The sequence below is a fragment of the Apteryx rowi genome, unplaced genomic scaffold (assembly GCF_003343035.1).
Source record: "Apteryx rowi isolate R43461 unplaced genomic scaffold, aptRow1 scaffold_9, whole genome shotgun sequence".
NCBI lineage: Eukaryota > Metazoa > Chordata > Aves > Apterygiformes > Apterygidae > Apteryx > Apteryx rowi.
In genome coordinates, this window is record NW_020451204.1 from 3180080 (window position 1) to 3190144 (window position 10065).

At 44.1% G+C, this 10065-nt stretch overlaps 1 long non-coding RNA gene across 1 annotated transcript; it reads left to right on the top strand.

Annotated features, from left to right (window-relative positions):
* Positions 1 to 2855: 2855 nt before the first annotated feature.
* Positions 2856 to 9021, top strand: LOC112978117. Its single transcript, XR_003257750.1, has 2 exons — positions 2856 to 2924; positions 4660 to 9021. It is a non-coding gene; the product is annotated as an uncharacterized LOC112978117 (long non-coding RNA).
* The last annotated feature ends 1044 nt before the right edge of the window (positions 9022 to 10065 follow it).

Genomic DNA, 10065 nt, shown 5'->3' on the forward strand with positions numbered 1-10065 from the left:
TGATGGAAAAGTTGTATTATTCTTTTTTTTTACTATTCTTATTATTACTATTATTGCTCTTGGGAGTGTCACATGCTCTTCAGAGCATCTCAGGAGCCAGAAGGTCAGAAAAGGATTCAGGTCACACAGTGGATTCAGCATAGCTCTGCTGGAGTCCAAAGCCTAATTTGGCTTATTTTTTTCCAGAAAAGGCACAGGAAGAGAGGTGATTAATTGTCTCATTTCACTTCCTCTGGGATCTCAGTGCACACTTCACTGGTCTCTGGAGGGATCTCACATCCTTTGGGTGAAACACCCTGTCATAACATTTAGCAACAGTCACATGCCTGCCTGGAAGTCCACTAGTTTGAGCAGCCAATGAACTTGCACAGGAAAGGCATCAAAAATCAGCGTTTAAATGTGAAGTCCACCCTGCTTTCAGACATCCCCAGAACACGTCCCAGAAGACGGTCATGATGCCAGCTCATCCTCCCTGCCATTCGGAGCCCGGGGCCCCCTTCTTCCCCCCATCCAAATTATGGATTGCTAATTTTCTGCAATCCCCAGGCCTGGTACTAATCAATCCTGAGCAAACAGAGTTCCCACGAGGTTCATCAGCCTTGAGCACCATCCAGAAACACTCTTACCCCACTCCTGTCACTACCTCACAGTGTTGGATCTGCTGGGAATGGCGGATTGCAGCAGAAGTCATGTCTTCTAGTAGGGCGGACAATGGATCAGTGGAGTCACAAAGCATAGGGGGAACCTGCAGCTGGGGCCTGAACTGGGCATTTACCCCATCTTTAAATTCTCCATGTTGCATTTAGTAGTGCTGATGCTTTGATTTACGAGCTGCAGCTTGTCTGGCAGGTGCTGCAGCTGGCCAAAGCCTGCAGCTTCTCCTTCAGCGGCCAACCAGGGTTTAATTGTTGCATTGCTCAATTCTCAGCTGAGCTGACAAAAAGTTTGCAGCAGTCAGCCTAAGCGATAAGGCTGATTGATTGAGTTTATGGGAGTTCTGTCTATGCGTCTCCGATAAAGCCTGCAGAAAGCATGCAGGCTTGACTCCTCCCCTGAATAAGAAACTCTGGAGACAGAGGCTTTGAAGGAAGCAGYATTTAAAGCTGTGGGTAGTTACCAGCTGCCTTCACTAAATGGAGYCCTTTTCTCACATGTGGTGAATGGAAGAAGTGACTGAGATTTGCATTTTTGGCTGGYGCTGGCTAAGAGGCAAGAAGCAGCACAGCAACTCAAACAGAAACAGCAGGTCTGCGGCTCTGAGCACGGGGGAGGAAGGGGAAGCAGCGAGCACATCGGCGAGGGGAAGGATGTAACTATGTGTCACAGGTAGTCATTGCCAGTAATTGATGCATGCTGCATGGTTTAGGCCAAGCCCGTATTTAATTTATGGCCGGGCAGAACTTGGATAGCTCTCCCACTGCTTGCTCATGAGCCTGAAAGTCTCCTTTTCCTTTTCGTTTTTTTTTGTTGCCCCAATGCAGGCAAATAGCAGTGCTGATCATATGACCTATCTCTAAATTGGCCTCCTGCTGGAAAGGGTATTTTTTTCAGTTAATTCACTTGAACTGTCAGTCTGAGCTGGTAGCTTGGCCCCAGATGTCTGAGGACAGGCACCTCTGTGTTCCTGGACCTGGATTTTGCCCCACCAGCTCTGCACACCTAAGTGGTGGGAGATGGCTCAGGAGCTTGGGGATATCTGCAATGGGATCCTGGCATGTCCCCTTCCAGCTGCTCTTCGCAGGCAGGTTTCAGAGGTGTCAAACACCCTGATTTTGCTGGTACCTCCAAGGACTCTGGTGCTGTTGGAAACTCAAGTCAGCAAATTGTAGGTGAGGCTAATTAAGCTTTGAGGGCAGTGCCTATAGGCTGACCAAGGTGGAACCATTATTGCGCCGGGCCTTGTACAAAAGTGGAGATGTAGATAGGTCCTTGCCGTGCTGGATTAACAGTCCAAAGGGTTTTATGCCGAGCCTAGAAACGATGCATTGAGAAGGTAGTGTGGGCGGAAGAGGGGGCGATGAGTAACTAAACCATGCCCGTCATCATTGAGGTGCATAAACCTAGGGAGCTCCTTGTCAGCTAGTGTCTGCTTTGCARAACATGCTGAGAGCAGAGTTCATTAGTTATGCAAAGCTGCAAGATTATGAAAATAATGTCTCAGATAATCCAAAATAGCATGTTGCGAGGTCCACAAAGAGGCTGTATTTAGAAAGATGTAAAAACCACTCTCTGCCTGGAGCACTCAAACGGGGAGAAATGCCATCATCGCCCATCCGTGAATGCGTATCAAGTCTGATCTGATCTCCCAGACGATGCACCGGCTTCTTGTCTCCTCCTTCTCTTGCCCAAGGGATGTTTTGACTCCAGCACTGAGCAGAGAGAAAAGCTTATGTGACCTAAATCAGGTTTTGCTTCTGCTCATATCCCTGCAGCTTGAGTAAACAACGAGAGGATGTGACTGAGAGCACATACGGTACCTTGTCAACGCCTCCTTTTTGCTTCAGGTTTTCTTCTCCCTTCCCCAGAGATGTTTGACTCATTCTATATTTAGAGAGATGCCTTCCCTTTCTCCACACTGCTCATTAATCCTCTCTGATCAGCCAGGCCCCAGCCCATCTCTGCAGCTTTTATTGTTTTACAGGGTGACTTTGTCTAGCAGGACCTACCTCCCAAGCCAAGCCCCACCAGTGGGCTGGAAAAGGCCTGGAAAAAACCCAGAGACTTCCAAAACAAACAAGAAAAGAGGCTCACTTGATCAGTCTGAGTGCCAGCCCCACCCTGGGGTGTGGAATAAACACAGGCAAGTATTTATTCATCTTCACTCAGCATCCAAATATTTGTTTCTCTTTGTCTCATGGACACACACGTTCATGCAGAATGTCAGACGCTTTTGTTATCAGTGAACCTGAGCATGCTTCTGTCTGGTAAGGCAGGGGAGGAAAGAGAGCCTCTCTATAAGATTTGTTATAAGTATACTAAAATATCTAGCTATTTGTTGTCTAGATGCACAAGGATATTTCTGTTTGGGTGTCTGAACTTCCACCTAAAAGCTTTTTTGAACCAAACATTTGTCCACCCATTTATCCTCAGGCACTCACGAAAATTGTATATGCAAGTGTGTGTGTGTGTGTGTGTGTGTGTGTGTGTGTGTATATATATTTCTACATATAGCTACATCTATTCACCCACAGTCACCTACATATGAATGAACAGTGCTGGACATGAAAATCTGGATTTCTTGGTATTAATGATACATAGGTCTGATATTTGCAGAYGTGAACACATTGCACACAATGACATTTTAAGCTTTGCATGCACACATATACATCTTTACCTCTCTATAAGGGTATCAATGGATATTTCTCAGTCTGTCTAGTTATAGTTACATGCTGATATATAGTTGTTCTTAATACCAGTATATTCTTGTATGGGAATGAGGATGAGTTAAGTTAGCACACAGCACTAAATATCTCTGTCAGAGAATAAATCAGTAGAACCATTTAATTAAAATTTATATGCCTGTCTTATCTGGCTAAATCTATATGAATCTCTGTGTATATCATTGTCCTGATCATCTTGATGTAGCTGCTAAGAAAAGGAAAAGAATGAAATGCTCTTGGATGACTAATGATAGAGGAAAATTTCCTGGTTGATCCCATGGATGCTAATATGTTTCATTCACTGATATGCTGAATTAGGCCATAGATAAAATGTGGAGGTGTTACATGGCACCTGGGAGAAAAGCTTTTCTTAATGGTGAACACACATGACCTTTGATAAGTACCCTTTGGTATGTCCCAGCTCTACGGATATTAGAGGAAATGCCTTTGGGGCAAATGAGTTTGAAATGTTGACCATGGTGATTAGATGAGAGTGTTTAGTGAGAAGCTTAATTTCCTGCCTAAAATGGTCATGATGACCTGTGATATGATGAATAATGATGAGTTGTTAGAGGTCAGGAAAGGTCCCCAGGAGAAGATTTTTTTGAATGTCTTCAAGGAAGTAAAAGCAAGGGGAGTTCTCAGTCTACTTGAATATTTTATGGAACCAGGATTTTATCCAGATGTGATCCTTGGGGCGATTCTCTGTTGTCCTGGTGAGACTCATGGAGTGAATTTGAAATGATAACTCCAAGCAGTGTCAAAGGCAACAGGGAGATTCTTACTCTGGTGCAAGTCTGGTCGCCTTTAAATGCACAGGTAATTTAGGAGGTGCTGGATCCGTATCAGCTACACTATCCTTGTACAGATTAGTCTGTCTTTTTGACAGCAATTTGTAGATGCTAAAAAGATGCAATTCTTTATTGAGATCTCTCACTGTAGCACCTACAATATGCTTCAGTGTCCACACTGCAGTGTAGCATCAAGAAACAAGGGAGTGATGATGGCTCCAGTGAAAGCAATGGGAGTGATGCCCTATTTAGACATAGTGATAGAAAGTCCTTGTATGATTGACCCCATTGACTGGATAGGGAGCTGAGGTTGGGCAGGTCTGGAGAGTAGGGATTCTGCTCTTCTATCCATATTTTTAAGATCAATGAAAGGCAAGACTCATCTTAGTACTGGAGGAATGACTTCAGGTTGAGTGTGTGTCATATTCAACAACTTTCAGATGTGACTAATAGCTGTGAGTGCCTGTAAATGTGCTTTTCTTCCACAGGTGTACCTACCATCAGTGGGATGACATGAATTTGTGTTTCCCGACTAGGAAACCTACGCGGTCCCAGAGACAAGCCACTGCAGGATACGTTGCTTCTTACCAGCCATAACACGTGTACACCACCTGTTACATAACAGGACAAGGGAGTACCTTCTTCCTCTTTTTTCCTGAAGCCGTCAGAAGAGCAGCCAGGCAAGCCTGGGAGGTCAAGGTTGTTTTTCAATCAAATGCAGCAGGTTCTGCATAAGAAACAACATGTTCTATCAGATAAGAAGGGGTATGATGGCGCATGCCCTGAAACCTCATCACAGCACAGGCTGTCACGAGTTCCCGTCCCTCTCATGGGAAGGGTGGCAGATGGCAGCTTATGTAATTGGGAGACACACCTCTGAAGCTATAAACGTAATTGCATCTCAGGGAATTACTGAGATCAGTGAAAGAAGGCCATCAGAAGGTCTGTGAGAGTACCGAACTCTCAAAATAGACTGAAAACCTAGTGATGGAGAAGTCATTACACACAGCTGCCATCCAGAAACAAGGCTCTTCTGTCGTCTGTGGCTTGCTGCCATAGTCATACTCTGTTAGACCCACTAACCATCATCTACAGTGTGTGATCCCACTTCTGGCCAGGGTTTGTCTGAACTTAGCATAACTCAGCTCCTGCTCTGCACTGAGCCCAAAATGGCCCAAGTTTTTTAGGTGGGGAGCAGGGAAAAGAAGGTTCTCCTCATTTCCTTCCTGGCTGGTTTTGCTGTAGGAGGGGAGCAGAGGAAGGCTTTGTGGGCAGCCCTGCAAGGTGGGTATGGGTTGGCCAATGTTCCTTGGTAGGCTCCAAGGTCTTCAGCGCCACCTACTGCTATGCGAACTCTTGGCTCCCTTGTCATCCCTCCAGGAAAGGGCTTAGAGGATACTTTCAGTCTCATAGGATGAGGATARTTAGCAGCAAGAGCTATTGTCTTGCTGCTCCTATGGGCTGAGTACAAAGAAAAGAATACATTAGAACCTGGAAATGTCAATCTGGCTCCATTTTCATCACAAATTCATATAAAGGGCCAGAAAAAGCAAATACTTGAGGACTGTTGTCTGGCAATGAACAAAAGCCAGACAAAAGATGATAACTGGGTACTACAGTTTCATTCCTTCTGATCTGCTGCTGGCTATAGGCGGTTTTCCTCTGTCAGCAGAAAGTTACTAAGTGAAGGTTGAGTTGACCAGTTAGTGAAGGTTAGAGGGAAACAGAAAGATACAGAGAGTGACTATAGCTTAGAGTTTATTGGCTCATCTGCTATCAGATCCAAAGCATCCCTCATATTAAACAGTAAAGGAATGTTGGAAAAACATGTGATAAGATAGGTGTGGTTGAAGTAGTATATCTGTCTCTAGGTCATGTTCTAATCTCATTCATCTTGAAGCAAATCAGCTGAAATCAGTGAAGTTACATTGGATTTACAGCCCATGTATTAAGTGCAGACCTTTGTTCTCTATATTCTTCCTAGGTAGAAGAACACAGAGATTCAACAGCTCTGTCATTCCTAGAGATCTCTAATTTAAGGATCAGGGCAGCAAATCATCTCTAATGTCTCTCAGGATTTTATCCATGTAAGGACAGTTTTGATGACCACTTGCAGACGCCATCTGCATTGTCATTTGGGAGCTGATGTCATGTTATGGTATTTTTGTGAGGTATATTCCACCCCTGAGCTCTCAGGTGGTTACAGTGGTTGGAACTGATGACTGATCCCAGGCCGGTAGCATTGTTTGCTCCTGTGTTTGACAGTGACCAATAAGCTAACATACATCTGCTTGCATTTAATTCTGGTTAGTGAAAGCATTGCTAGTAACTGGGATCAGTTTGAGCAAACGAGAGTGGGTGTGGGAGGGCTCCAAGTCACATCTTCAACAAAATGTACACATTCAACTTTAAATACCTCTCCTGTAGTCCTTAATCAGGGCAGGGCATCCTGCATATGGCATGGATTCAGCAAACATCTTGGTTGGGAGATCTGGGAAGAAACCTCAGCATGCTCCCCTACCAACACTTTGCTTTTCCCAAGGTCTTGATATGCTGTCAGTGCCTCTGGGACCTGGGAAACACATACAAATAATTTTTTGAGAAGCTTATAAGCTAAAAGCAGAGGGAAATTTTGGAGGAGAAACTGAAAGTTGGAGATGGAGCTTATTTAAAACAGTTTGCTTGGTACTGCCAACAGTCATCTAGGAACACTGGTGATCTAAGTGTTAAACACAACCTCAGGACCTCTCGCATGCTCTTCTGGTGAGGATTTGATCAGCCTGACTCAGCACTGTTGAAAGGAAAGCAACAGATATTAGAAACAATTAAGATGTTCCCATTAATGAAGGTTCAGAACATAGCCTAGCATTTTTGCAACTTAAACACTTCTGCTCCTGGCCTCTGGCTGGTGTCGATTAGTCACCAGCCTTCTGCTGTAGATGTCTGGGTAAATCAGGAGTCTTTGTACAGCACCCTGTAGGCTTCCAAAGGAAAGGGGGGGGGGGAAAGGGAGGAAGGACAAAACCCAGTGTGGTTTCTGCAGAAATGAAACTCCAGTCTAAATACTGGCTTCATCCCTCCTACTAAAGAGCAGTCCCATTGTCCATCCCTAAAAAGGACACAAGCAATGCCGACTTCTCCCAACTAAAGATGATCTCCTGAAAAACTGTGATTTTCACTAAATTCTTAGCAACATATCTTCTAGCTAATATGCTTGTGTTGCGACTCCTGGCATGCTGAATGGCAGGAGAAGGAAGCAATCGTGCAACCTGGCTTCCTAGTGGACTTTGCTGAGGTCTCCAGATGGGTAATCTGACACCCAAAATGTGACCCCAATCTCCTCCTGAACCTTGCAGGGACAGTGTGTTGCAATCAGCCTTCCTGGGGTGGCTTGTAGCCATGTGATAAGATTAATATGTGTTCCCACCCATTTTTGGTGTCCCTATGTTGACAAGCACTACTTCTCCCTTTGGCAGTCCTGCACCTTGGCACCTGCAGAGCTGGGATTCAGGAGCTCATGGTGACCTTGCAGAATCTCTATGATCTGGACCTACCCATGATTGAAAGTGATAGGTTGAATGAATTTACTTTCCAGTGCTTCAACTTACCCAGATGCAAAACAATGATAAGGGTTTCTTGGAGATCTTTGTAAAGCGTATCATGACTAGGTTATGCAGGAATTAATTATTCTACTTATTATACCCTTTTTACTAGAAGTGATTTAGCACAACGGAATCTACTTGAGGTGATAGGGGAAAGAAACTTTTTATAGCACTCAGTCAGCAGGATTTGGAGACAAGATATCTGAGCTCTACTCCTGAGTTTGTGACTGTCACTCCTCCATGACCTTGGCCAGGACACTTAAACATCTCTGTGGCTCATATTTTTTTAAAAGGGTGAATAATACTGAGCACTCAGAGAGAGGATGAAGTTCTCATTGTCTGTAAGATGACTAGAAAAGTCTTGAGTRCCTTGGGATAAATAATGCTTATTGTTTTCCTCCTTTTGGTTTCAGTTTTTGGTCTGGGTACCCATGCTATACTTCGAAGGGGTCTGTGATAGCAAGTTTGTGTTTGACATACAACAACCAACATGAGCGAAAGGGATCTGCGCCTCTGCTACAAAATGCTCTACAGTCAGGAAAAAAAAAAATTTGGACAGCTCTACCCTATTTTAACCACATAGTAATGGATATGGATTTTTAAAGCTGCACGTACTATAGTCTCTAACTTGCTGGACAACTGACTCTTTCTCCGTAAATAGTCATGGCAACAGAGTTTACCTAATGTGGTCTCCAGGTCTGAGCTAAGAGTGCCTGTTATTTTCAAGTAATGAGTTAAAAACAGTGAAAATTTCCCTTGTGGGAGAAAAGGCACACATTCAGTTTGCTCCCATCCTCCACGGGTTCTTCTCTTTCATTCGCCCTTTGCTCTTTGCTGACGGTTGTGGTTTTGCAATTATCTTCTTCTGTAGTTTTGTTTTGTTTTGTTTTTCTTTTTCATGGGGTTGGCAGTCCTGAGTTGATGTGTTGAAGAATCATACAAATAACAAGAGAGTCTGACTAACATGACCTTGACGTTGTATGCTGAGTGACTTTCACCTTAGTTTCAAAGATGAGACACAGCAGAACTGCCTTTTCAATCCCACTTACACAGTGGTCCTGCAAAGATGTGGCCACTTGCAGCTTTGTCACGGAATCGTGGGGAAGTGAGATGAACTCAGGGCAGAGTGACGTGCACGGTGCCAAGTCATCCAATACGGGGCTTTTTCATTTTTATCACAGTCACTGGTGTTTAGAACAAACTTACGTGGAGCTTGATACAATAGTGAATAAAAACAATTCATTGAGAGGTGTGATGTTTAACTTGGCCAGGGCCTCTTAGCATTTCTAAAGCACATTAAGATCCTTGGTTGAAAGATGGAGCATAAAGGCAAGAATATTATTGTTATTAGTTTAAACTCTGTGTTCCAGGCACGTGAGGTAGCAAGATCCCAAGGTCTGGGTGAAAGAGAGCTACACACCACATGCAGCAATGGAATTTGATCCTTGCTGCAGGGTGAGCTGCTAATTAGAGGGGGACTTTGTACCACTTCTGTCAATGTTTGCAGTCGCAAGCTGCTCATGTTAAAGGAGTTGAACATGGAATTTTAAGGCAAGCAGATAATTTATCAATCTAGGACAAGAAGCCTGAGATTTAATTTGAAGAAGTTCTCAAAGATATGAGGCAAAGCAACACTATTCTTAGCAAAATGAACTCTCAGTATAGGAGCTGGCCAGGACCTAGAGGGCTGCTGGAATACTGGAAATTTCACCTTTCAGAAATTAATAGCAAAGCACTGATTTTTCTTTTCTTTTCTTTTCTTTCTTTCTTTCTTTTTTTTTTAATTCCACACTGGATATTTAAAGAAGACCAGAATTAAAATTGGTTCTTCGTTTGACAAATGAGAAGCTAAGCACAACCAGTCCTGACTCATGGTCATGGAGCATGGTTTAATCTGGGCTGCATGTAACAGAGCTCATTGACATGGGCTCAGGGATTGCTCGAGCACTGATTTAGAGGTGATACTAGCCATGAAGTGCTCTGATCCCATGCTGTAGTTTCCTCTGGCTGGAACATCAACAAATAAAAGAGAAGATGGCCACCTTGTCCTGGCAAGGAGCACCACAGGGTCCTTCCCAGCAGGTCCAGAGGTGTCACAAAATTCACCAGAGCAGCATTCCAACATGTGTATTTACCTGGTGTGTGAGGCCTGGGGGTAGAGAGATCTGCAGAAATGTTGGCAGCTGTTGTTGAGCTGAGACAAGACATTGGTGAATGTTCACACCCATGTGCCTTTCTCTGCCCTGAACCAGTTGGGTACACTGGGCATGGTGAAGATCACCGGGAGGGCTT